The 27,307-nt window shown below is 35.6% G+C and overlaps 2 long non-coding RNA genes across 2 annotated transcripts; both read left to right on the forward strand.

Annotated features, from left to right (window-relative positions):
• Positions 1 to 869: 869 nt before the first annotated feature.
• On the forward strand, positions 870 to 9,099 carry LOC117910015. Its single transcript, XR_004650532.1, has 2 exons — positions 870 to 8,649; positions 8,788 to 9,099. It is a non-coding gene; the product is annotated as an uncharacterized LOC117910015 (long non-coding RNA).
• Positions 9,100 to 22,453: 13,354 nt separating this feature from the next.
• On the forward strand, positions 22,454 to 26,251 carry LOC117912800. Its single transcript, XR_004651041.1, has 2 exons — positions 22,454 to 25,801; positions 25,940 to 26,251. It is a non-coding gene; the product is annotated as an uncharacterized LOC117912800 (long non-coding RNA).
• Positions 26,252 to 27,307: the final 1,056 nt, after the last annotated feature.

A 27,307-nucleotide genomic window follows, 5' to 3' on the forward strand; every position in this document is an offset into this window, starting at 1 on the left:
ATTTTTAAAATAATTGACAAAGATGACATAATAACTATACCCATCAATGGACACAATAGGAGAAGGTCCTGAAACATTGGTGTAGACAATGTCATTAGGACCATGACTTTGAAGACTTGACTAGCCAAATGGAAGACAGTGGCTCTTATTGCAATGACATGACTCACAAAAGAAGGGAGAAATCATATGGCAGCACCAAAGTGAGCAAGGAAAGTTGTGATTTTGAGAGAAGGGTAGCCAAATCAACTATGCCAAATGTTAGGAGATGCTTTGATGCTCACACATGGAGAGGGAACCATAGATTGTCGACTGGATAAATGCTTAGAGCTCAGCCACTCTTATTACATCATGTCTATTCTGACTATGAAGTATGAAGTAGGTGTGCAGTTTTGCAAAACTTGGAAATAGAAGTCAAGTTCTTTTTCATAGAGGGTGTACATAACTCATTGGAAAGTGAAAAATTATTGGATAACGGCACTGAACCGCTATAGGTAATGGAAAGACCCAAACCATCCCTATTACAATGTTGCCAGAGCCCTCTTCGTCTTGGTGAATGAAGAGGTTGGAAAGATTGTAGGCGACATGGTGAGACATTCCAGATTCCACAATCCAGTTTCCTTTGGTCAGAGTGTAGGTAGTAGTGAGATTGGCTGATGGTTTAGAAGGGCGAAGATGAGGAAAAAGCTTATAGCATTTGCAGGCATCTTGTCCATGTTTGTCATTGAATTGGCAAGAAACAGGGTTGGAAGGAGTGGATGGGATGGCAGGAGAGAAGGAATGGGTTTTTTCATCACAGTAGATCAGTGGAGGTGATGGAAGAAGACTAGGAATGTTTTGAGGGTAAGGTTTCTTGTTGTTGAGTGGGATTTTGCAGGTGAGATTGACAGTTGGTGGGTTAGGTTTGGGAGTGACATCACCATGGTGCAGAAAGATATCATGGTTGACAAGCTGATCGTATAGTTCTTCAAATGGAACAATGGGGTCCTGATTGTGTAAGGCTGCTATGAGTTCCTTGTAGGCATGCTCTAGACCGTATGTATTATAGGGCAGGTTGGCATCACTGGGAGGAGCACCAAGTTCGTTGACAATATTCTTGATGGATAACAGGAATTCTGCCTCTGATTTGCAGCGACAGGTGATCTGAGAAAATTTATCCTTAAGATAAATGATATGACCATGAGATTTCTTTGTGTACATCTGCGCAACGCGTGTCCAAGCTTCTTGGCTGGACCAGGCAGAGGACACCAAGGGGACCATTGTCTGAGACAGTGAGGCCAAGATGGCATGTAAGAGTAGCTGATCTTAACACATCCAAAACATGTGGATTCAAAGAGGAAACACCATTTGTCGCAGTTGCAGAGGGAGGACATGGCATGGTTCAATCTAGATATCCAAGCAAGTCAAGGCCATAAAAGAGAGAGATGAACTGATCCCACCATGAGATATAGTTGACGGAGGTTAGTTTCAAGGGAAGTTGTGCAACAGCATTAATGGTGATGAGGTTCATGGCAGATAAAGATGCTGTGGTGGAGATGGTAATGACGGGGTTATTCTTGACTGAATCAGTGGCCATTTCTAGAGAAAGAAGTTTGGTTGAAGAAGAAAAAAAAAATCACTGAGAGAAGAAATACTTGTTGGAGTGTCTGTGGCTCTGATACTAGGTAGGGAATGCAAATATCAGAGAATACAGTGTTGGAAAAGAATGCTCATCTTGTATTGACTTATGATTCATATATTAATAATATATATATTTTTTTTATAGGTAAATAGATTTCATTAAGAGCCAAAGGCTAGAGAAAAGGCATACACGAAGTATACCAAAGACAAAGAAGCAAAAAACAAAGGGACAAAACAAACATGACCCTTACATGGTGGCTAGCCAATCTACAAAATCTATCAAAGACAAAGTGTGTTCCTCTATATACACCCTAGCCCAATTCACAAAAGTGTACAAAAAAATGGATTTAATGTCTTGATCGTTCTTCTCCATATCATCAAATGCCCTCCTGTTTCTTTCTCTCCAAATGGTCCACATCAAACAGAGGGGGGCAGCTCTCCAAGCTTTCTTCCTTTTCTTGCCCACAAAGGAATCATGCCAACCTAGGAGATGTTTTTTCACAGAGGAGTGCATCACCCATTGCACCCCAAACAGGGAGAAAATTAGAAGCCATAACATTCTGGCTTTCTCGCAAAACAGTAGAAGGTGATCTGTGGTTTCCTCCTCATATTTACACAAAAAGTATTTGTTGGGGATGCTCCAACCAAATCTCTTAAGGCGGTCCGTGGTGAGCAACCTATTCCAAGCTGCCTCCCAGCCAAAGAAACTAGCCCTAATTGGAACCCAAGGCGTCCAAATAGTTCTAGCCGGGAAGGGGGGTTTGGTATCCCTTGAGAAAGAGCTATAAAAGGACTTGACAGAAAAGGTTCCATTCTTGTTCTCTTTCCACCGGAACAAGTCCTCCACACCTCTTCTAATGGTTAAGGGATGAAGCTTGCTTAATAAGCTTTCGACTTCTCCCACCTCCCAATCATTAAGGTGTCTATTAAAACGAAGCCCCCGGCTACCTCCTCCTTCGTCTTCCTCCCAAGCCTCAGCAACCCATCCTTCTTTATTGACAGAGAGGTTAAATAAGATGGGGAAAGCTTCTTCCAGAGATTGATTTCCACACCACAAATCCTTCCAAAACTTCACTCTGGTGCCGTCCCCAATGATGAAGCGGGCATGAGAATGAAAATTCTCCCAACCTTTTCTGATGGCCTTCCAGACCCCCACCCCATACCGGTTTCTTGCAACTTTGGAGCACCATCCTCCCTCTTGAAGATCATACTTACTAAGGATAATTTGCTTCCATAGGGGCTCATTCTCATTAGCGAATCTCCACAACCATTTCCCAAGAAGGGCCTTGTTAAAAGTAGCTAGACTACGAATGCCCAAGCCACTTTTCTTTTTATCGGCACAAACAACCTTCCAACTTACCAAGTGAGGTTTATTCTCTAAGGCTCCACCGCCCCATAAGAAATCCCTTTGGATCTTTTCAAGCCTTGTGCACACTCTCTTGGGGATCACAAAGAGAGAGAGAAAGTAGGTTGGGAGGCTTGAGAGGGTGCTTTTCAGCAGGGTAAGACGGCCGCCTTTGGAGAGGTATTGCCTTTTCCAGAGAGATAACCTTTTCCTGAATCTTTCTTCCACTGCATCCCACACCCTAATGGATTTGTAGGGGGCTCCAAGGGGAAGACCCAAGTAGGATGTAGGTAAGCTCCTTATCTTACAACCCAAGACCGCCGCAAGAGTCTCCATAGGAATGCCTTCCCCCACTGGGATGGCCTTTGTTTTATTCAGATTGACTTTTAATCCTGAAATCGCCTCAAACCACATGAAGGTCCAGCTAAGGTATTGTAACTGATCTGCATCGGCGTCACAGAAAATTAAGGTGTCATTGGCAAACAAGAGATGGGACACGAACAACCCCTCACTTCCTCTTCCTCCCACTTTGAAACCGGAAATAAAGTTTCCATTTCTTGCACGGGACAACAATTGGCTAAGAGCTTCCATGGCCAAAAGGAAAAGATAGGGGGATAGAGGGTCGCCCTATCTCAATCCCCTAGAGCTACGAAAGAAGCCCGAGGGGCTTCCATTGATAAGGATCGAGAAGGAAGCCGTGGAGCAGCACCATTTTATCCAATTAATCCATCTGTGTCCAAATCCCATCTTGGACATCACCTCCATAAGAAAGTTCCAATTGACATGGTCAAAGGCCTTCTCAATGTCCATCTTGAGAAGGAGGCCCGGGATGTTGTCTTTCAATCTAGAATCAAGGTCTTCGTTAGCAATAAGAACAGCGTCCAAAATCTGCCTCCCATGGACAAAAGCATGCTGAGAATCATTCAAATCACATGTAATCAGGGAGAAATATCTGCATGTTTGAAATCCCTTGATTAAAGGAGTTAGAATTGGAAACTCTATCAGTTAAAGTACTTGTATTTTGATATTTTCTAAAAATGATCCTAGTTTAGAAAATATTCTTGTGGATAGTTTTTGGATTTTTTATTTTTATTTTTTCTGTTTATGAAGACGGTTAACAATTTTCATTTGAGCTACCAAATAGACCATTATTGATTGTTTACTTATTATGTTATCATCTAAAAATCTGACAATTCCTTAGTATTGATATGGATTTTAGTTAGTAATAATGATCTTATAGTGGTTGAATATGTGCAAACATTATCTGAAAATTTTGGATGGAATGTGGAACTATGAATTAGCTTAAGTTCATGGCCAATGAGTTTTTGTTAGTATTAATATATGGGAATTCAACTTTAGTAATTCAGTCTTCATATACAATGCACTACTAGTGGCTCCTATAATGTTGGAAGGTAGATTTGTTGAAGATGGTATTCAAAAATTAATAAAATAATATTCATGGAGGGTTAAAAATTAAGCTCAACTTGCTGCAATAGAATGTGGATCACCAGAATTTACCCCATCACGGCTAGTTTAATACTACATTTTTGAGTTATATATACATGCATATACACAGGAATGAAAATACATAATATGTTATGTAGGTACAAAAACTTGCATTCACACATATATGAGCATTCTAGGATATCTAAGGAATTTTGGGAGTTGCCATTCTTGAAATTTGCTTAGTTTTCTATTTCTCATATGCCGTGGGAGGAGGCTGGAGGGAGCAGCATTATGACATCCCATAACTTGTTCTCTTACTTTGCTGACCTCCAACTACAAAGCCCCCACCTGCCCAGCCACTAACACCCATCAACCCACCCCCGCCAGAGACACCAACTCCAAAATGGCCAAAACCTCAAAAGGAAAAACAAATCACTTAGCAATTTTGGTATGTATTCTCTCACCATAGAGTGCTTCTTTTTCATTTTTTGAATAAGTCAAGCATTTTAAGCATTTGATATACATGCCACTTAGAAAGGATGGAGGTTTTTGAGAGCCATGTGTTAAAACTCTCTCATGACTTATCATTTAGTCAAAATTATATCTTAATCATTGTGATAGAGAAAATTTTGTTCTCACTCCCTGCATTGTGTCATAGGGCAAATTTGCAGCTTTGGCTGCTCTTATCTTTTTGTAGGTTTTAAGGCTGCACATGATATAGGAATTTCCAAATCTAGGACTATTTGTCCAGTCATGTCATGTTAGGCAAGTCTTGTTTGTGTAGGTATTTCAATTTGGAACTTGCAAAAATGGAACCTTTCCAGCAAAGTTGAACTGCTGGTCCCAAGACCAAAAGATAAGGATTTGCCTCAGGCTACAAGTCAAACCAGCAAAGTAAAACGTCAAAGTTCTCCTGCACAAAGGCTTACTGGTGCAAAACCTTTAGTAGCTTTAATCCAATTCCAAGAATCTTGAGTTCAGCATATTTCTAAAATTTGAGCCTAATCATCATTCTGGAATAGAATCAGGGAAACCTTCTTGCAGTGTGTCTTGCACAGGTTTTCTTTATCTGTACTTCTTGTAGGTTGTTGTATTTGGAAACTTATTGGCTCAAAAACCGTCGATCATTTACATTTTGGAAGATTATTTTATTCAAATTTTATTAGAACATAAATGATGCAGTATTTTCAGTTGAGTTAGATCATGATATTTTTAGCTCTCTTTGAATCTTTTCAGTTAGCTGTTTTTTTGGTAAAAACTTGATATAAGTTGTTTGAGGTTGGAGAAACTTCCCTGGCAAGTATCCATTCCATCCAAGTAGAATTCCTATGGACAGCTACAATTAATAGGATTTTGATTGAAAGCCAGCCAATCTTTTGGAATTAGGCTATGGCAACAGGCTGTGTGTGTGTTATTTTTCTTTTTCTTCTTCCCTTCTTTGGTTTTTTTTTTTTTTGTTGTTGTTGTTGTCAGTTTTGATTCTTTTTACTTGCCTAAGTAGGAAATATTGCTCATCTGCCCCATATGTTGTGGAATGTTTCTCATTTTCCCTGTTACGTCTACTGAGGATGAGGAATTGGCCTATCCTTTTATACAGTTAGTGGAAAAGAATGCTTTAAACAGGGCTATATCCCATATTCTATATGAATCTTTTCCTAAAGGAGACCCATAGTTGGGTATTCATGTTGAGTAGGCATTTATACTATGTAAATTCAATGTTGAAGTACTTTGCTTTTCAGAGCACTGAATTTACTGCAAAATACATAGTTCTCATACTTCTGATTATACCTGGCCACCTTTTTTTTTTACTGTTTGAGCCAAAATTAGCTAAATTTTATGGCAAATCACCATTAACATTCAAGATAACATGACCTTTTAATCAAGATATTAACTGCATAAAGCAACATATAACATTCATGAACAATAAGGCTGAAAGAGGCAAAAACATGCATCCATCAATATCTTACATAAACACATTCAAAACCTGTGGTTGGATGAAATATGTCTAAATATGTAAATGCTCTATGTGATAGGTTATATGATAAAATTTTACCTTTCTAAACTTGCAAGTATCAAAAAAACTCTAAACAATGTCCAAGCAATGTCCCAAAAAGAGGTCATCATGTTTTATGGATGTAGAAAACCTTGCAAAAGAATTTCAAAGCACTCCCCTTTAGATGTGAAACAAGCATAGAAGAATTGGATAGGATTTAGAGATTTATAAAGAAAGCTATCTTAAACTTTTATAAGATGGGAGAAAATATGAAAATGAAATGGTGTTAGACAATATTCTAAATGCTTCAGAGAGAAGAGCTCTGTATGGGAGAGGCAAAAGAAAACAAAAGAAAAATGGCATGTACATTTAAGCAATAACAATCTTTTAAGAAAAATGGCATAAACTTGGTTTTTTCTTAAAACTACTTAGAAAAATGTGCATGTACTGCATGTGTCATATCTTGTAGCATTAAGTTTGTGATAACTGCAGTTAATTGACATTAGTTTCAAGATTGCATGAAAGATATGCATGTAGGATTGGACTTCCCAATTCCAATGAGAAAGGAGAGACTGAAAGTGATGTTGCCCCATTGGATTAGATTAGCATTGTCGAAAGTGGAACAAAGGGCTTCCAGAAAGTTGTGTGGCTGATGAATGTCTATCATAACTAGGGTACAATTGTGTAAAGTGATTATAGCATCAACCTTACTTTATGGAGTATGTTTGACAGTTAAGAATACAATATCTCTATTATATGTGCATTGGGGAAATGATGTTGAGATGGATGGGTTGCTGGACAAGAAAGGGTGGAATCGGAAATGAATCCAGTTGAGTAACTGGCAACACAAACTGAGGACATGGGGATAGGGAATCAGTAATGAAGACCAATGATTACACCAGTACAGACAAGTGATCTGTCATTTTCCAATTCTTAATGAATTATAATAGAAATCTCAATCTTCGTTGGATTTGAACTGGAATGGTTGCTGAAGCCAATATTTGGAACATTGCTATTGTCTATCTATGACCATTTGAGGACAAGTTAGGTGGTCCATGGACCCATTCTCCATTACTTTGGTTCAAGATACATTTTTAAGTAGGAAAAGAAAACGACCAAGCGATACTTGTTGGGTGATAGTCTTTGATTTTGTAGAACATACTATGTGATTTATTTCCTGATCCCTCAGACAACAGATTTAAATCCCTCTGTCTATGTTATTTGTTTGCAATTTAATTAGTAGTTATGGTCAGTAGATCCATACCCCTTTCACTAATATTACTCTCTTATGCACTTTACATGAGTGGTTGAATCTGGGATTTTCACCCAATGAACGTTGCTCAAGTGTCAATTCCAGACACTTTGGCAAGATGCTTCCTTTCTTACTGACACATGCTGTTTTCAAGTTGGCACCAGCTCTTTGTTAAAAATTTTCTTTGGTATACAGAACTACTTGAGTTTTGGTTCATGTATTCTTCTGTATGCTGGGATGCAGGTTCCATGGTTGATTAATTCTTAATTTTGCATATGTGAATTTTAGAATGAGGAACTTAAGAAACCCTAGGGGATTTTGGTGTTGTACTAGAAAGAGTGGGCAGCAGATGCATCAATGCAGGCAAACTGAACTTTTCTGATTGAGAGTTAAATAAAGCAGACAACACTTTTGGTCTGAAATATATTCTCATACAGTCAACATGTCTCACATGAAAGTATGCCTTAGTATTCTTCCTTGCTTTTCCTGTTTAGGAGCGGGTGTTGGGTTACTTATTAGGGTTCTCCATATGGTTTCTACAATGTTACTTCTTCCCTTTTTTAACAACAGAAACAGAGAGAGAGAGAGGGAAAGCCCAAAAAAAAAAAAAAGAAAGGAGAAGTTAATAGCTATTGACCCTATGATTTTCCAACATGAACACCTGGAGTTGGTTTGTACCATATGTGGCCCCTCAATAATTTCGAATTTGTCAACTTCATTTCGTCGTATTTGCTATGCAACAAGCAATTAGAATTTTCAAAAGGGTGCTGGCCCTTTGAGCTGAGGATATTTGCACGAGACGAATACTAATGTGATCAATGATGAGACAGCTTGGTTGGGAGATGGGAAGTTGCCGTCATACTTTTTCTACATACAGAAAAATCAGGACCCATTAGGCAGGTCCATTTCCACTAATGAAATATCCTCAGCAGCCTGCAATGAGCTTGGCCACTTGGTTAATTCTCCACTGTTGGATCTTCTCACATGCCATAGTTGGTGGGTCCTGATCCCTTACATGTTGCATGTTATGATTATGATACAAGACGTTGATGGTTTCTTCTCTTACATGGTATTATTCCCCTTTTCTTTTACTGAAACAACAATGATTGAAGCAACCATTTTCCTAGCATGCAGATTGTGACTAGCTTGGCGGCCCCATTTGTAGCAAACATTTCCGAAGGCTCTGTGCATGGAGCCCTTTTATCATCTCTATGGGGGGAATCACACAATACTTGTGAGTGCTTTCCGCACCAGCCATGGTGTGCCAAGTCAATCATCAACTGTTACAAGTTTAAAAGAAAAGGTTCGTTTTCTTTTTGAGTTTTGCATAGGTGCCATGTGGCCCGGCTTTCAATTGCTCAAATATTTTAAACGGACTCCTTTTTCATAATGTTTGGTGGATGGCATGCTGTATTACCTGCTTTTGAATTATATCGGCCATTTTAATCAACTTTGATGGCTCTTGTTCCTTTTTTAAAAACATTAAAAAACATGTATATGGTCTCACCTTTGGGCAAAAAAGAATAGGAGAAAAAAAATCCCTAGATCTCTACTTCCTCCGATGCTCATATATGACCACCATATGGGTGGTTTTGCCACCCGTCTCCTCTTATTTGCTGATGCCATCCAAATTATTGATACTTTCAGGCAGATTTCATCTTATGAATATATAAAAGGCTTAGGAGCATCTGGGTTGGTTTTATATTGTAAATAGGCTAGATCTGAACATTATTCTAATCCAATCAGGTGTTCCCTTGCTGCTTCTATTTTTAATATTCTTGAAACCATGGAATCCTGGATTGTTCCAAAACTTGCTGGCCCCGGACCACCCAAAAACAGACTGGCTGATGGCTCTAGCAGCTCGGCTCTGCAGTCATTTTCTCTAGACTCATTTTTGCCCCTCACAGTGCTGTTGCTATTCTAGTACGTCACTGTATCATTAGTTGGATAACAGAGAGGATTGATTAGACCTTTAGTTGAGATCTAGCAAATGTTTTACGCCGTTCCTTGAAGTGGGTCAGGTTTGATCAACCTCGCTCTCTAAACTTAATTAGAGTTAGTTTTTTTAATCTTCTTTAGCTAAAATCCACATTTAGGTTCGACAAAGCTTAGCTGTTAGGCGGAAAAGAAAAAAAGGGAATAAGGTAGGAGAATTCCCACAATGAGGTCTGGAGGATGCATCACTATCTCCCACACTTAAATGCTTTGAGTTGGTCCACCACCCAATTGTTCTGAGAACAAGTATCTCAAATACTTTTATAAGCTTAGGTGATTAAACTAATGAATTGTTTAAGCTTTAATCCTCATCTTCCCATTCTCCCATTCCTTTGGATGAGATCCTTCCACGTCTACACCCATCCTACGCTCCTCAGACTGCCATGTAAGTTATCATGGCAGCTCCGTCGATGCAGGCAGCATCATGCCATGCTTTTCAAGAACTTAAATTCACTATACCAACATAATTAAACCCGAAAAAACTTTGATCAGGTTGAGTAATGAGATGCTGCTTTAAATTTTAATCACTTTTGAAGCTTTATTCTTAGGGTTGTTGTCAGCATATTGTCAGCATTTCTTCGTGGGGTTGGTTGCAATGCCGTAATCTCTGACGAAGCCATGAATTATTTGTGAGTGTAATTTTCATCAAAGAGCTTGTTGAGAATGACCGAAGTACGTTTAATTATATTTGTATTGAAGGAATACTTAACACTCCTTTGTGTTGTCTTTTTCTTCCATCTTTTGTCCCCTCCCCCTCCCCCTCACACCCCACCTTTTTTTTTTCCAATTATTTTGATGGTTCTTCTCCCTCTTACTCCCACCTTTTTTCCAAAGATTCAATAAATCATCATGTTTCATTTATGGTTAAGGGTTTATATATTAAAATCTTGGTGGGAGCTAGAAGTGATTCCTACTATAGGAATTTTTTTTAAACAAATTTACACATTTCTATAACATAAATTTATATATATCATCATTGTTTAGGAAAAATAATAGAAATGTAAAAAAAAACCACCCCTCGTTTTGGAAAACATAAAGAATTGAGTAATATTAAAGAAAAGAAAAGTCACCCCCACTCTCTGGCTACCACTGAATAGGCTCCAATTTCTAAGCATAATAGTTAACTATCACTTTCACTCCAAATATTATATAAATTGTAAAACTAATTTTTTTTAAAAAAAAAGAAGTTTATTTTTTTAAAAAATAATAGATTTAAAAAATTCTATTCATAAATATATTAATTTAATTTTACATATTTTTAATTCTATATTCTCATATTTTTAATTCAATTTTACAGTGAAACCCATTTCACAAAAATATAAAAGAAAAAAAAAAAGCTCAAAAATCAATGAAAAGGACTTCAATATTTACATCTAGAAAAAACCTACGTTTTGAAAACCATGAAAATTAAGTAATATTTAAAAATAAAAAATTAAATTAAAGTAAAAAAAAATTAAAAATCATTACTTTTGCCCAACTGGCCATTATCAATTCCCCGCCCCAAAGAATAAGATATAAGTTCCCAAAATGTTCCATGTTCCAAATCGTATAAACAAGTGTTTTTCCTCAACCACCATCTCTCTGAATTTGGACATTAAACTAGGGTTTTTAATTTGCCAGTTCATAAAATTTGACTTTTACCATAGACCCTTTGTTTTTTTTTTTTTGGTAAAAGTGATGATCTCATAGACTTGGCTTCAAAAATTGGCAAATGATGTCTATGTGGGGCTACTTCCAAAATGGATGCATACACTTAAGTTTTCATGATTTGACCACAATTGTTGGTTCACGGGATCTGGAGCTCAGTGGAGAAGGAGAACAAATTAAAATAAATAAATAAATTTTTTTTAAAAAAATCATATTTGAGTTAGAAAACTTGTTTTTTTTTTTTTTTGGAAAAATAAGTTCCCTTCTCCGAGACCGGAATAAGGTTACAATAACTTGAATTTTATCTGAATTTCGATATTAATTTTTGGATTGGGTTTTAATTATTTTATTTAAAATTTAATTAATATCTAATGAAAATAAGTCAAATTGTTCATAATATTTGACGTCATCGTTATTTGGATGATTTGAGACTTAAAAATAATATTATTGCAGGAAGTTTTATGGGATGCATGATGTGGTTGTGGAATAAAATATGGTAATATTGTAAATATATTTGTGAAATTTTTATTATTTTACTAAAATATAAAATAATTTATTTTTTAGAATAAAAAACCATGGGGCTTGCCCATCTTTTTATGGCTTTGGAGGCGGTTTTTCAATTGTTCTTTTACATTTTAAAGCCTTGTCTTGTGGGATGCCTTTGAAAATTTTTGTTGTCTCCTTCCCTTGAAAAGCCAACTCAAAACCTTGTCTCTTGCAATTCTGTTTCTATCCCATTCTTTTCTTCTTCTTTTTTTGAAATGTTGTGACTCATTTTGAATACAAAAGTAGAAGCATAATGACTCATTTTGAAAACGAAAGTAGATAATATAAAAGATTATTTGGTAATTGCTTTTGAAAATAATTTTGAAAAATAGTTTTTAAGAATAATTTTTGAAAAGTGTTCTCTAAATTTTGTAAAATAAAAGTCAGTTTGGAAGTTTAAAATATTTTTAATTTATTTTTAAATATTTTTAAAAATAATTTTTATATTTAGTATTTTATTTTTTAAAATAACCCTTAAAAAACAAGTAAAATTAAAAGAAAACAACTAAAAATATTTTCTAAAAACACCTCATTTATTTTAAGAATAGAAAATAAAAAAGTGTTGTTGGTTGTTGAACGTGTTTTTTGTGTTTTTTTTATTTTAAAAAATAAAAAATTGTTTAAAAAAAATAATTTTCAAACATGGTTATGTTTTAGTTTTTATAAATATTATATTAAAAATGTTTGGTAATTTTAATTTTATAAATTAAAAATAAAAATAAAACAGCCATAATTATTAGCAATCAACAAACACAAATTTTTAATCATTCTCTATGAGTTTTGACCCAAGTGAGAATTGATGCTGTTGGCTTAGCAAACAATAATAAACCTAGATGAGAAGTCACTTTATGAGTTATGAGTACCAATTTGATATTTTATATTTAATCATACATTTTTTTTAAATGTTTTTAGAATTAAAATTTATTAAAAAGTATAAATTTTCATTAGCAAATCCACTTTTCATAGAAAGTTAGGTAAGGATAACAAAGTGTAATATGATTTGCCCATGACTCAAATCTAACATTTTTTTTTGACAAGCTTAAATTGATTATAACATTATTTGGGTCAAATTTGTATTAAGTTTAATAAATAAGTTGTTTTAATCAATTTATATAATATACATTTGATCCAAATTGACATTATAACCCTAACTTATTTAACTCTTTTAAAATTTGATTTGAACAAATAAGTCAATTAAATAGTAAATAAATTAAGCTGAGAGATTAATTTATATTGGTTTCCAACTAAGGCTGCAACTTGAGCGAGTTGGTTGGGTTGATGACTAATTCAAGCCTAATTTAAATTAAAAAATAATCAACCTAACTCGACCTCTAACCCAAGGCACTCAATTCAAGTTCAACTCAACTTCATTTTTCTAAATTTGGTTGAACTCGGGTTGATAAGGTTAAATTTGAGTTGATTGAGCTAGACTCAAGTTGTTTAGATTCATTGGGTTGCAAATTTCAAAATTCATCCATAGTGATTTTTAAAAAACTTTTTTCTATATATTTATACCAAAATTTAAATAATAAATAACACAAAATTTCAAGATAATAATATATATATATATATATATATATATTAACAAATGAAAAAATATAATATAATTATAATTTGATATTTTTCTTTAAAATCTAAAAATAAAATTAATATTATAAATATTATAAAAATATTAAATTGTGTTCAGGTTAGACTCGGGTTGTTCGAATCTGGACCTGAGCCCAACCCCAAATTGAGTTCAAGTTAAGAAAACTTAATCCAAGCTCAATCAATGAAAATGTTTGCCTAAGTTCGTCCAAACATTGAGTTAGATTTGAGTTTATTATTATTACGGAATTAGACCATTCAATTAGAAATAGATTTACATAAACAATCGTCACAAGTTCTTTCTCATACGTCATGCAAATATCTCATTTTTCTAAACAATTTTTAAAAGTTATTATCTTTTTCAATAGTTTTCAAAAAGGTTATTATAACAAGGCACATGATAAAAGAGATAATACACAAAATTTAAAAAAAAAATATTGAATTCCAATTTTTCTTAACCTAATTAGTGGTGTTTAATTTTTGGCTTTTAACTAAAAATAATTTGTTTCAGAATTTAAGTTGTTTATTTTTTACTTTTTTGTAACTTATTATAAACTTTTTACTAAATAGAAAAAACCAAAATATATAACTTTTTCTAAATAAAAAAAATAACATATTAGTTTTTCTTTATTTTTTAATACTTAATATAAATAAAATACTATAAAAACAAATAACATAATATTAATACTATTAAACATTAAAATTCTATTTAGATTTAAATAAAAAAACAAACATCACCGGACACTATCCAAAAAATGGTGGATCACTTGTTTATAACATAAATTTTAAACCACCTTAAACTAAACCTTATCCAAAAATCACTTAATGACTAAAAAAGATTTGACTAATCACTTATTGGAAAACATAAAATTTAAAATTTTATAACTTTTAAAATTTCATATTTATCCTTTTATAAAATAATTATTTTTGTTATCAAACAATTTTATGGTAAAATATATATGATTTTTTAAGAAATTTTTAATATTAATTCATGTAAAGAAATATATATTTTTTTAAAGTGTGGAATTATATTAAATCAAGCCCAATTAATAATTTATTTATGCTAAAACTGATATTTTTGAAAAAAATTATAACTTTTGGTTTTAGTCATTTAATATAATCAAATTAATAAAATTAGAATTCAAAATAAATGTTAATTAATTAATTTATAAGGAGTATTTTTTTTCATTAAAAGATTAATAAAACAATGAAAATCACAATTATATTTCTTCAAATGATTTTAATAAAAAAAATAAAAAATGATAATAAAATAAAGTAAGTAATACATTTTTTATTTATTATAAACTATTTATGTTATACAGGTTTTTTAAAAAAAATATTTTGTTGTAAATTTATTTTGCAATTTATTTTTATTGATTAAATTACTGTATATTATTTAAAGAAATACAACATTTAGTTAATTTTTTTTAAAAACGAAAAAAAAAATTAGAAAGATAAAATATAATAAAAGAAAATGTAAATAATACTTCATTTCAGCTTGTTATCCATATAAATTTGAGAGAAATAAATTTAAATTATTAAAAATACATTTTATCAAAATTTCCATTTAAAAAAAAAATAATCTTTCATATTAGTTTCTTTTTTTTTTTTTCTATCAAATTTTCCTTGAGGAGAATATTTTTTTTTTCTCTTTTCTTTTCTTGACACTTTTGAAAATCCAACATACCCTAAATATTTTTTATTAAAAGAAAAAAAAAATATTATGGTGATTTGCGGTAAGTATATGAATCTCTTTTACAATAGAAATTAAAAATTTTCTAAAATAAAATATATATATTATATAAACTAAAATAAAATTACAAATAAAATGTTATTTAATTTATTATCATAATCAAAATTTAAGGACACACAAGATTATAATAGAGAAAATAAATCATTTTTAATTTAACTATTAATATTTATCTATTTTTATTAGTTTGGATCATAGTAAAGTATAGAGTTTAAATCAGAGTAGAAGTCTACTATTTGTTTAAATTAGAGTAAAATATAGAATTTGAATTAGGGTAGAAGTTTACTATTAGTTTGAATTGCAATAGGAGATAAGAGTTTGAATATAATAGAACTTAATTGCATTTGTATATAAATATTAATCTCGTTGATGAAATAATATTTCATATTTTCTTTTCTATAGATTAGGGATGACAATTGAGTTGATTTTTTCAGGTTTCACCTCGCTCTGACGGACAGGTTTGGGATAAGTTCAAGTATTGCCCCTCCTCGCCCCAATTATATGTCAAATTAAATTAAATTAATTTATTTTTTATTTTATATTTTAATATATATACATAATAATAATAATAAAAATAATAAAATGTTTGTNATGCAAAAAGGCAGTATTATCAAATTAGCCAGCCATTTGAGAGGGCAATATTGAGAATGAGATGTATTGTGGTTGATTTAACTATTGGACTGAAAGTGTCACAGTAATGCAAACCAAGAAGCTAACGAAATCCCTTGGCTACAAGGAGAGGTTTGTTTTGTGAGATCAAGCTATCAAGATTTCTTTTAATGCAGAAAATGCATTTGCATCCAATGAGATTTTCAGTGGGGCTTGGGGTCACTAAATCCCAAGTGCATTTGGGAGGAGCTTTTGTGTTCATCGGACATTGCTTGTTGCTAGTGGACAGATTCGAGTGCCTGGGTATCAAATGTTGGTTCAACATACTTGGCTATGGAATGCTTGGTTTTGGTGTGATTAAGGACCTTAAGCGTAAAGATGTTATTCTTAGACCTGGTGACCATGGTGTAAGTAGCAATGAAGGTAGTTGCCTATTTTTTAAGGAGGACCTAGGCTAAGGTGAGGTTGTGCTAGGGATGACTGACAAAGAAGGGGATGTTTGGACAGCAAGGGTAGCACCTGTTTCGGTAGTCATAGAGCTTGTGGTTGTCAATGATGAATAAGCAACAGGGCATGCATCTAAGTAGGGAGGTGGTGCTACAACATTTGCATGAGGAGTAGATTGCATGGTGGACTAGCTCGGGACTGAAATGGAACAGTAGTGATTGGGGTAAGAAGAACCACAAGAGATTAGGACAAGGAAAACCAATCATGCAGATTGAGGGAGGTGGTAGTGGATGTGGTAATTTTGAAGGATAGAAAAACTGTTTCAATGAATTGAACATGATGTGAATGATAGATTTTAGATGTTCTGAGTTCCAAACAGATATGAGAACTTTGATTAAGAGAGTATCCTAAGAAGATGCATGGTTGAGAGTTTGGATCAAGTTTAGTGGATGTATATGGTTTGATCCACGGAAAGCATAAGCACCCAATTTTTTTTATTTCCCATAATTTGGTTTGGCATGAAACAATTGCTATAAGGGGAGGCATAGTTGAGAATAGGAGTAGGAAGGCAATTTATAAGGTAGACTGTAGTATGAAAGACACAGGTCCGATATTGATGAGGGAGGGATGCATTGTGCAATAGGGTAAGGCCTGTTTCAATGATATGTTTGTGATGCTGTTTGGCTGAACCGTTATGTTGGGGAGTGTGTGGCGAGGTCTAAAGGTGCTGAATTCCAAAGCTAGCAAGAAAGATTTTAAGTGCAACATGCCACCACCATTAGAATAAATAGAAACAATGGAAGTTTTAAAGTAGTTTTTAACAACGGACTTAAATTGATGAAATATTGAATAAATATTTGTTTTAAGATGCAATGGATACAACCATAACTATTTTTTTTTTTTTTGATAAGTAAAACCATAAGTATTTTTAAAATAATTGACAAAGATGACATAATAACTATACCCATCAATGGACACAATAGGAGAAGGTCCTGAAACATTGGTGTAGACAATGTCATTAGGACCATGACTTTGAAGACTTGACTAGCCAAATGGAAGACAGTGGCTCTTATTGCAATGACATGACTCACAAAAGAAGGGAGAAATCATATGGCAGCACCAAAGTGAGCAAGGAAAGTTGTGATTTTGAGAGAAGGGTAGCCAAATCAACTATGCCAAATGTTAGGAGATGCTTTGATGCTCACACATGGAGAGGGAACCATTTGTCGACTGGATAAATGCTTAGAGCTCAGCCACTCTTATTACATCATGTCTATTCTGACTATGAAGTATGAAGTAGGTGTGCAGTTTTGCAAAACTTGGAAATAGAAGTCAAGTTCTTTTTCATAGAGGGTGTACATAACTCATTGGAAAGTGAAAAATTATTGGATAACGGCACTGAACCGCTATAGGTAATGGAAAGACCCAAACCATCCCTATTACAATGTTGCCAGAGCCCTCTTCGTCTTGGTGAATGAAGAGGTTGGAAAGATTGTAGGCGACATGGTGAGACATTCCAGATTCCACAATCCAGTTTCCTTTGGTCAGAGTGTAGGTAGTAGTGAGATTGGCTGATGGTTTAGAAGGGCGAAGATGAGGAAAAAGCTTATAGCATTTGCAGGCATCTTGTCCATGTTTGTCATTGAATTGGCAAGAAACAGGGTTGGAAGGAGTGGATGGGATGGCAGGAGAGAAGGAATGGGTTTTTTCATCACAGTAGATCAGTGGAGGTGATGGAAGAAGACTAGGAATGTTTTGAGGGGTAAGGTTTCTTGTTGTTGAGTGGGATTTTGCAGGTGAGATTGACAGTTGGTGGGTTAGGTTTGGGAGTGACATCACCATGGTGCAGAAAGATATCATGGTTGACAAGCTGATCGTATAGTTCTTCAAATGGAACAATGGGGTCCTGATTGTGTAAGGCTGCTATGAGTTCCTTGTAGGCATGCTCTAGACCGTATGTATTATAGAGCAGGTTGGCATCACTGGGAGGAGCACCAAGTTCGTTGACAATATTCTTGATGGATAACAGGAATTCTGCCTCTGATTTGCAGCGACAGGTGATCTGAGAAAATTTATCCTTAAGATAAATGATATGACCATGAGATTTCTTTGTGTACATCTGCGCAACGCGTGTCCAAGCTTCTTGGCTGGACCAGGCAGAGGACACCAAGGGGACCATTGTCTGAGACAGTGAGGCCAAGATGGCATGTAAGAGTAGCTGATCTTAACACATCCAAAACATGTGGATTCAAAGAGGAAACACCATTTGTCGCAGTTGCAGAGGGAGGACATGGCATGGTTCAATCTAGATATCCAAGCAAGTCAAGGCCATAAAAGAGAGAGATGAACTGATCCCACCATGAGATATAGTTGACGGAGGTTAGTTTCAAGGGAAGTTGTGCAACAGCATTAATGGTGATGAGGTTCATGGCAGATAAAGATGCTGTGGTGGAGACGGTAATGACGGGGTTATTCTTGACTGAATCAGTGGCCATTTCTAGAGAAAGAAGTTTGGTTGAAGAAGAAAAAAAAAATCACTGAGAGAAGAAATACTTGTTGGAGTGTCTGTGGCTCTGATACTAGGTAGGGAATGCAAATATCAGAGAATACAGTGTTGGAAAAGAATGCTCATCTTGTATTGACTTATGATTCATATATTAATAATATATATTTTTTTTTGATAGGTAAATAGATTTCATTAAGAGCCAAAGGCTAGAGAAAAGGCATACACGGAGTATACCAAAGACAAAGAAGCAAAAAACAAAGGGACAAAACAAACATGACCCTTACATGGTGGCTAGCCAATCTACAAAATCTATCAAAGACAAAGTGTGTTCCTCTATATACACCCTAGCCCAATTCACAAAAGTGTACAAAAAAATGGATTTAATGTCTTGATCGTTCTTCTCCATATCATCAAATGCCCTCCTGTTTCTTTCTCTCCAAATGGTCCACATCAAACAGAGGGGGGCAGCTCTCCGAGCTTTCTTCCTTTTCTTGCCCACAAAGGAACCATGCCAACCTAGGAGATGTTTTTTCACAGAGGAGTGCATCACCCATTGCACCCCAAACAGGGAGAAAATTAGAAGTCATAACATTCTGGCTTTCTCGCAAAACAGTATAAGGTGATCTGTGGTTTCCTCCTCATATTTACACAAAAAGTATCTGTTGGGGATGCTCCAACCAAATCTCTTAAGGCGGTCCGTGGTGAGCAACCTATTCCAAGCTGCCTCCCAGCCAAAGAAACTAGCCCTAATTGGAACCCAAGGCGTCCAAATAGTTCTAGCCGGGAAGGGGGTTTGGTATCCCTTGAGAAAGAGCTATAAAAGGACTTGACAGAAAAGGTTCCATTCTTGTTCTCTTTCCACCGGAACAAGTCCTCCACACCTCTTCTAATGGTTAAGGGATGAAGTTTGCTTAATAAGCTTTCGACTTCTCCCACCGCCCAATCATTAAGGTGTCTATTAAAACGAAGCCCCCAGCTACCTCCTCCTTCGTCTTCCTCCCAAGCCTCAGCAACCCATCCTTCTTTATTGACAGAGAGGTTAAATAAGATGGGGAAATCTTCTTCCAGAGATTGATTTCCACACCACAAATCCTTCCAAAACTTCACTCCGGTGCCGTCCCCAATGATGAAGCGGGCATGAGAATGAAAATTCTCCCAACCTTTTCTGATGGCCTTCCAGACCCCCACCCCATACCGGTTTCTTGCAACTTTGGAGCACCATCCTCCCTCTTGAAGATCATACTTACTAAGGATAATTTGCTTCCATAGGGGCTCATTCTCATTAGCGAATCTCCACAACCATTTCCCAAGAAGGGCCTTGTTAAAAGTAGCTAGACTACGAATGCCCAAGCCACTTTTCTTTTTATCGGCACAAACAACCTTCCAACTTACCAAGTGAGGTTTATTCTCTAAGGCTCCACCGCCCCATAAGAAATCCCTTTGGATCTTTTCAAGCCTTGCGCACACTCTCTTGGGGATCACAAAGAGAGAGAGAAAGTAGGTTGGGAGGCTTGAGAGGGTGCTTTTCAGCAGGGTAAGACGGCCGCCTTTGGAGAGGTATTGCCTTTTCCAGAGAGATAACCTTTTCCTGAATCTTTCTTCCACTGCATCCCACACCCTAATGGATTTGTAGGGGGCTCCAAGGGGAAGACCCAAGTAGGATGTAGGTAAGCTCCCTATCTTACAACCCAAGACCGCCGCAAGAGTCTCCATAGGAATGCCTTCCCCCACTGGGATGGCCTCTGTTTTATTCAGATTGACTTTTAATCCTGAAATCGCCTCAAACCACATGAAGGTCCAGCTAAGGTATTGCAACTGATCTGCATCGGCGTCATAGAAAATTAAGGTGTCATCGGCAAACAAGAGATGGGACACGAACAACCCCTCACTTCCTCTTCCTCCCACTTTGAAACCGGAAATAAAGTTTCCATTTCTTGCACGGGACAACAATTGGCTAAGAGCTTCCATGGCCAAAAGGAAAAGATAGGGGGATAGAGGGTCGCCCTGTCTCAATCCCCTAGAGCTACGAATGAAGCCCGAGGGGCTTCCATTGATAAGGATCGAGAAGGAAGCCGTGGAGCAGCACCATTTTATCCAATTAATCCATCTGTGTCCAAATCCCATCTTGGACATCACCTCCATAAGAAAGTTCCAATTGACATGGTCAAAGGCCTTCTCAATGTCCATCTTGAGAAGAAGGCTCGGGATGTTGTCTTTCAATCTAGAATCAAGGGCTTCGTTAGCAATAAGAACAGCGTCCAAAATCTGCCTCCCATGGACAAAAGCATGCTGAGAATCATTCAAATCACATGTAATCAGGGAGAAATATCTGCATGTTTGAAATCACTTGATTAAAGGAGTTAGAATTGGAAACTCTATCAGTTAAAGTACTTGTATTTTGATATTTTCTAAAAATGATCCTAGTTTAGAAAATATTCTTGTGGATAGTTTTTGGATTTTTTATTTTTATTTTTTCTGTTTATGAAGACGGTTAACAATTTTCATTTGAGCTACCAAATAGACCATTATTGATTGTTTACTTATTATGTTATCATCTAAAAATCTGACAATTCCTTAGTATTGATATGGATTTTAGTTAGTAATAATGATCTTATAGTGGTTGAATATGTGCAAACATTATCTGAAAATTTTGGATGGAATGTGGAACTATGAATTAGCTTAAGTTCATGGCCAATGAGTTTTTGTTAGTATTAATATATGGGAATTCAACTTTAGTAATTCAGTCTTCATATACAATGCACTACTAGTGGCTCCTATAATGTTGGAAGGTAGATTTGTTGAAGATGGTATTCAAAAATTAATAAAATAATATTCATGGAGGGTTAAAAATTAAGCTCAACTTGCTGCAATAGAATGTGGATCACCAGAATTTACCCCATCACGGCTAGTTTAATACTACATTTTTGAGTTATATATACATGCATATACACAGGAATGAAAATACATAATATGTTATGTAGGTACAAAAACTTGCATTCACACATATATGAGCATTCTAGGATATCTAAGGAATTTTGGGAGTTGCCATTCTTGAAATTTGCTTAGTTTTCTATTTCTCATATGCCGTGGGAGGAGGCTGGAGGGAGCAGCATTATGACATCCCATAACTTGTTCTCTTACTTTGCTGACCTCCAACTACAAAGCCCCCACCTGCCCAGCCACTAACACCCATCAACCCACCCCCGCCAGAGACACCAACTCCAAAATGGCCAAAACCTCAAAAGGAAAAACAAATCACTTAGCAATTTTGGTATGTATTCTCTCACCATAGAGTGCTTCTTTTCATTTTTTGAATAAGTCAAGCATTTTAAGCATTTGATATACATGCCACTTAGAAAGGATGGAGGTTTTTGAGAGCCATGTGTTAAAACTCTCTCATGACTTATCATTTAGTCAAAATTATATCTTAATCATTGTGATAGAGAAAATTTTGTTCTCACTCCCTGCAGTGTGTCATAGGGCAAATTTGCAGCTTTGGCTGCTCTTATCTTTTTGTAGGTTTTAAGGCTGCACATGATATAGGAATTTCCAAATCTAGGACTATTTGTCCAGTCATGTCATGTTAGGCAAGTCTTGTTTGTGTAGGTATTTCAATTTGGAACTTGCAAAAATGGAACCTTTCCAGCAAAGTTGAACTGCTGGTCCCAAGACCAAAGATAAGGATTTGCCTCAGGCTACAAGTCAAACCAGCAAAGTAAAACGTCAAAGTTCTCCTGCACAAAGGCTTACTGGTGCAAAACCTTTAGTAGCTTTAATCCAATTCCAAGAATCTTGAGTTCAGCATATTTCTAAAATTTGAGCCTAATCATCATTCTGGAATAGAATCAGGGAAACCTTCTTGCAGTGTCTCTTGCACAGGTTTTCTTTATCTGTACTTCTTGTAGGTTGTTGTATTTGGAAACTTATTGGCTCAAAAACCGTCGATCATTTACATTTTGGAAGATTATTTTATTCAAATTTTATTAGAACATAAATGATGCAGTATTTTCAGTTGAGTTAGATCATGATATTTTTAGCTCTCTTTGAATCTTTTCAGTTAGCTGTTTTTTTGGTAAAAACTTGATATAAGTTGTTTGAGGTTGGAGAAACTCGCCTGGCAAGTATCCATTCCATCCAAGTAGAATTCCTATGGACAGCTACAATTAATAGGATTTTGATTGAAAGCCAGCCAATCTTTTGGAATTAGGCTATGGCAACAGGCTGTGTGTGTGTTATTTTTCTTTTTCTTCTTCCCTTCTTTGGTTTTTTTTTTTTTTGTTGTTGTTGTTGTCAGTTTTGATTCTTTTTACTTGCCTAAGTAGGAAATATTGCTCATCTGCCCCATATGTTGTGGAATGTTTCTCATTTTCCCTGTTACGTCTACTGAGGATGAGGAATTGGCCTATCCTTTTATACAGTTAGTGGAAAAGAATGCTTTAAACAGGGCTATATCCCATATTCTATATGAATCTTTTCCTAAAGGAGACCCATAGTTGGGTATTCATGTTGAGTAGGCATTTATACTATGTAAATTCAATGTTGAAGTACTTTGCTTTTCAGAGCACTGAATTTACTGCAAAATACATAGTTCTCATACTTCTGATTATACCTGGCCACCTTTTTTTTTACTGTTTGAGCCAAAATTAGCTAAATTTTATGGCAAATCACCATTAACATTCAAGATAACATGACCTTTTAATCAAGATATTAACTGCATAAAGCAACATATAACATTCATGAACAATAAGGCTGAAAGAGGCAAAAACATGCATCCATCAATATCTTACATAAACACATTCAAAACCTGTGGTTGGATGAAATATGTCTAAATATGTAAATGCTCTATGTGATAGGTTATATGATAAAATTTTACCTTTCTAAACTTGCAAGTATCAAAAAAACTCTAAACAATGTCCAAGCAATGTCCCAAAAAGAGGTCATCATGTTTTATGGATGTAGAAAACCTTGCAAAAGAATTTCAAAGCACTCCCCTTTAGATGTGAAACAAGCATAGAAGAATTGGATAGGATTTAGAGATTTATAAAGAAAGCTATCTTAAACTTTTATAAGATGGGAGAAAATATGAAAATGAAATGGTGTTAGACAATATTCTAAATGCTTCAGAGAGAAGAGCTCTGTATGGGAGAGGCAAAAGAAAACAAAAGAAAAATGGCATGTACATTTAAGCAATAACAATCTTTTAAGAAAAATGGCATAAACTTGGTTTTTTCTTAAAACTACTTAGAAAAATGTGCATGTACTGCATGTGTCATATCTTGTAGCATTAAGTTTGTGATAACTGCAGTTAATTGACATTAGTTTCAAGATTGCATGAAAGATATGCATGTAGGATTGGACTTCCCAATTCCAATGAGAAAGGAGAGACTGAAAGTGATGTTGCCCCATTGGATTAGATTAGCATTGTCGAAAGTGGAACAAAGGGCTTCCAGAAAGTTGTGTGGCTGATGAATGTCTATCATAACTAGGGTACAATTGTGTAAAGTGATTATAGCATCAACCTTACTTTATGGAGTATGTTTGACAGTTAAGAATACAATATCTCTATTATATGTGCATTGGGGAAATGATGTTGAGATGGATGAGTTGCTGGACAAGAAAGGGTGGAATCGGAAATGAATCCAGTTGAGTAACTGGCAACACAAACTGAGGACATGGGGAAAGGGAATCAGTAATGAAGACCAATGATTACACCAGTACAGACAAGTGATCTGTCATTTTCCAATTCTTAATGAATTATAATAGAAATCTCAATCTTCGTTGGATTTGAACTGGAATGGTTGCTGAAGCCAATATTTGGAACATTGCTATTGTCTATCTATGACCATTTGAGGACAAGTTAGGTGGTCCATGGACCCATTCTCCATTACTTTGGTTCAAGATACATTTTTAAGTAGGAAAAGAAAACGACCAAGCGATACTTGTTGGGTGATAGTCTTTGATTTTGTAGAACATACTATGTGATTTATTTCCTGATCCCTCAGACAACAGATTTAAATCCCTCTGTCTATGTTATTTGTTTGCAATTTAATTAGTAGTTATGGTCAGTAGATCCATACCCCTTTCACTAATATTACTCTCTTATGCACTTTACATGAGTGGTTGAATCTGGGATTTTCACCCAATGAATGTTGCTCAAGTGTCAATTCCAGACACCTTGGCAAGATGCTTCCTTTCTTACTGACACATGCTGTTTTCAAGTTGGCACCAGCTCTTTGTTAAAAATTTTCTTTGGTATACAGAACTACTTGAGTTTTGGTTCATGTATTCTTCTGTATGCTGGGATGCAGGTTCCATGGTTGATTAATTCTTAATTTTGCATATGTGAATTTTAGAATGAGGAACTTAAGAAACCCTAGGGGATTTTGGTGTTGTACTAGAAAGAGTGGGCAGCAGATGCATCAATGCAGGCAAACTGAACTTTTCTGATTGAGAGTTAAATAAAGCAGACAACACTTTTGGTCTGAAATATATTCTCATACAGTCAACATGTCTCACATGAAAGTATGCCTTAATATTCTTCCTTGCTTTTCCTGTTTAGGAGCGGGTGTTGGGTTACTTATTAGGGTTCTCCATATGGTTTCTACAATGTTGCTTCTTCCCTTTTTTAACAACAGAAACACAGAGAGAGAGAGGGAAAGCCCAAAAAAAAAAAAAAGAAAGGAGAAGTTAATAGCTATTGACCCTATGATTTTCCAACATGAACACCTGGAGTTGGTTTGTACCATATGTGGCCCCTCAATAATTTTGAATTTGTCAACTTCATTTCGTCGTATTTGCTATGCAACAAGCAATTAGAATTTTCAAAAGGGTGCTGGCCCTTTGAGCTGAGGATATTTGCACGAGACGAATACTAATGTGATCAATGATGAGACAGCTTGGTTGGGAGATGGGAAGTTGCCGTCATACTTTTTCTACATACAGAAAAATCAGGACCCATTAGGCAGGTCCATTTCCACTAATGAAATATCCTCAGCAGCCTGCAATGAGCTTGGCCACTTGGTTAATTCTCCACTGTTGGATCTTCTCACATGCCATAGTTGGTGGGTCCTGATCCCTTACATGTTGCATGTTATGATTATGATACAAGACGTTGATGGTTTCTTCTCTTACATGGTATTATTCCCCTTTTCTTTTACTGAAACAACAATGATTGAAGCAACCATTTTCCTAGCATGCAGATTGTGACTAGCTTGGCGGCCCCATTTGTAGCAAACATTTCCGAAGGCTCTGTGCATGGAGCCCTTTTATCATCTCTATGGGGGGAATCACACAATACTTGTGAGTGCTTTCCGCACCAGCCATGGTGTGCCAAGTCAATCATCAACTGTTACAAGTTTAAAAGAAAAGGTTCGTTTTCTTTTTGAGTTTTGCATAGGTGCCATGTGGCCCGGCTTTCAATTGCTCAAATATTTTAAACGGACTCCTTTTTCATAATGTTTGGTGGATGGCATGCTGTATTACCTGCTTTTGAATTATATCGGCCATTTTAATCAACTTTGATGGCTCTTGTTCCTTTTTTAAAAACATTAAAAAACATGTATATGGTCTCACCTTTGGGCAAAAAAGAATAGGAGAAAAAAAATCCCTAGATCTCTACTTCCTCCGATGCTCATATATGACCACCATATGGGTGGTTTTGCCACCCGTCTCCTCTTATTTGCTGATGCCATCCAAATTATTGATACTTTCAGGCAGATTTCATCTTATGAATATATAAAAGGCTTAGGAGCATCTGGGTTGGTTTTATATTGTAAATAGGCTAGATCTGAACATTATTCTAATCCAATCAGGTGTTCCCTTGCTGCTTCTATTTTTAATATTCTTGAAACCATGGAATCCTGGATTGTTCCAAAACTTGCTGGCCCCGGACCACCCAAAAACAGACTGGCTGATGGCTCTAGCAGCTCGGCTCTGCAGTCATTTTCTCTAGACTCATTTTTGCCCCTCACAGTGCTGTTGCTATTCTAGTACGTCAACTGTATCATTAGTTGGATAACAGAGAGGATTGATTAGACCTTTAGTTGAGATCTAGCAAATGTTTTACGCCGTTCCTTGAAGTGGGTCAGGTTTGATCAACCTCGCTCTCTAAACTTAATTAGAGTTAGTTTTTTTAATCTTCTTTAGCTAAAATCCACATTTAGGTTCGACAAAGCTTAGCTGTTAGGCGGAAAAGAAAAAAAGGGAATAAGGTAGGAGAATTCCCACATGAGGTCTGGAGGATGCATCACTATCTCCCACACTTAAATGCTTTGAGTTGGTCCACCACCCAATTGTTCTGAGAACAAGTATCTCAAATACTTTTATAAGCTTAGGTGATTAAACTAATGAATTGTTTAAGCTTTAATCCTCATCTTCCCATTCTCCCATTCCTTTGGATGAGATCCTTCCACGTCTACACCCATCCTACGCTCCTCAGACTGCCATGCAAGTTATCATGGCAGCTCCGTCGATGCAGGCAGCATCATGCCATGCTTTTCAAGAACTTAAATTCACTATACCAACATAATTAAACCCGAAAAAACTTTGATCAGGTTGAGTAATGAGAT

The sequence above is a fragment of the Vitis riparia genome, chromosome 1, assembly GCF_004353265.1.
Source record: "Vitis riparia cultivar Riparia Gloire de Montpellier isolate 1030 chromosome 1, EGFV_Vit.rip_1.0, whole genome shotgun sequence".
NCBI classification, from domain to species: domain Eukaryota; kingdom Viridiplantae; phylum Streptophyta; class Magnoliopsida; order Vitales; family Vitaceae; genus Vitis; species Vitis riparia.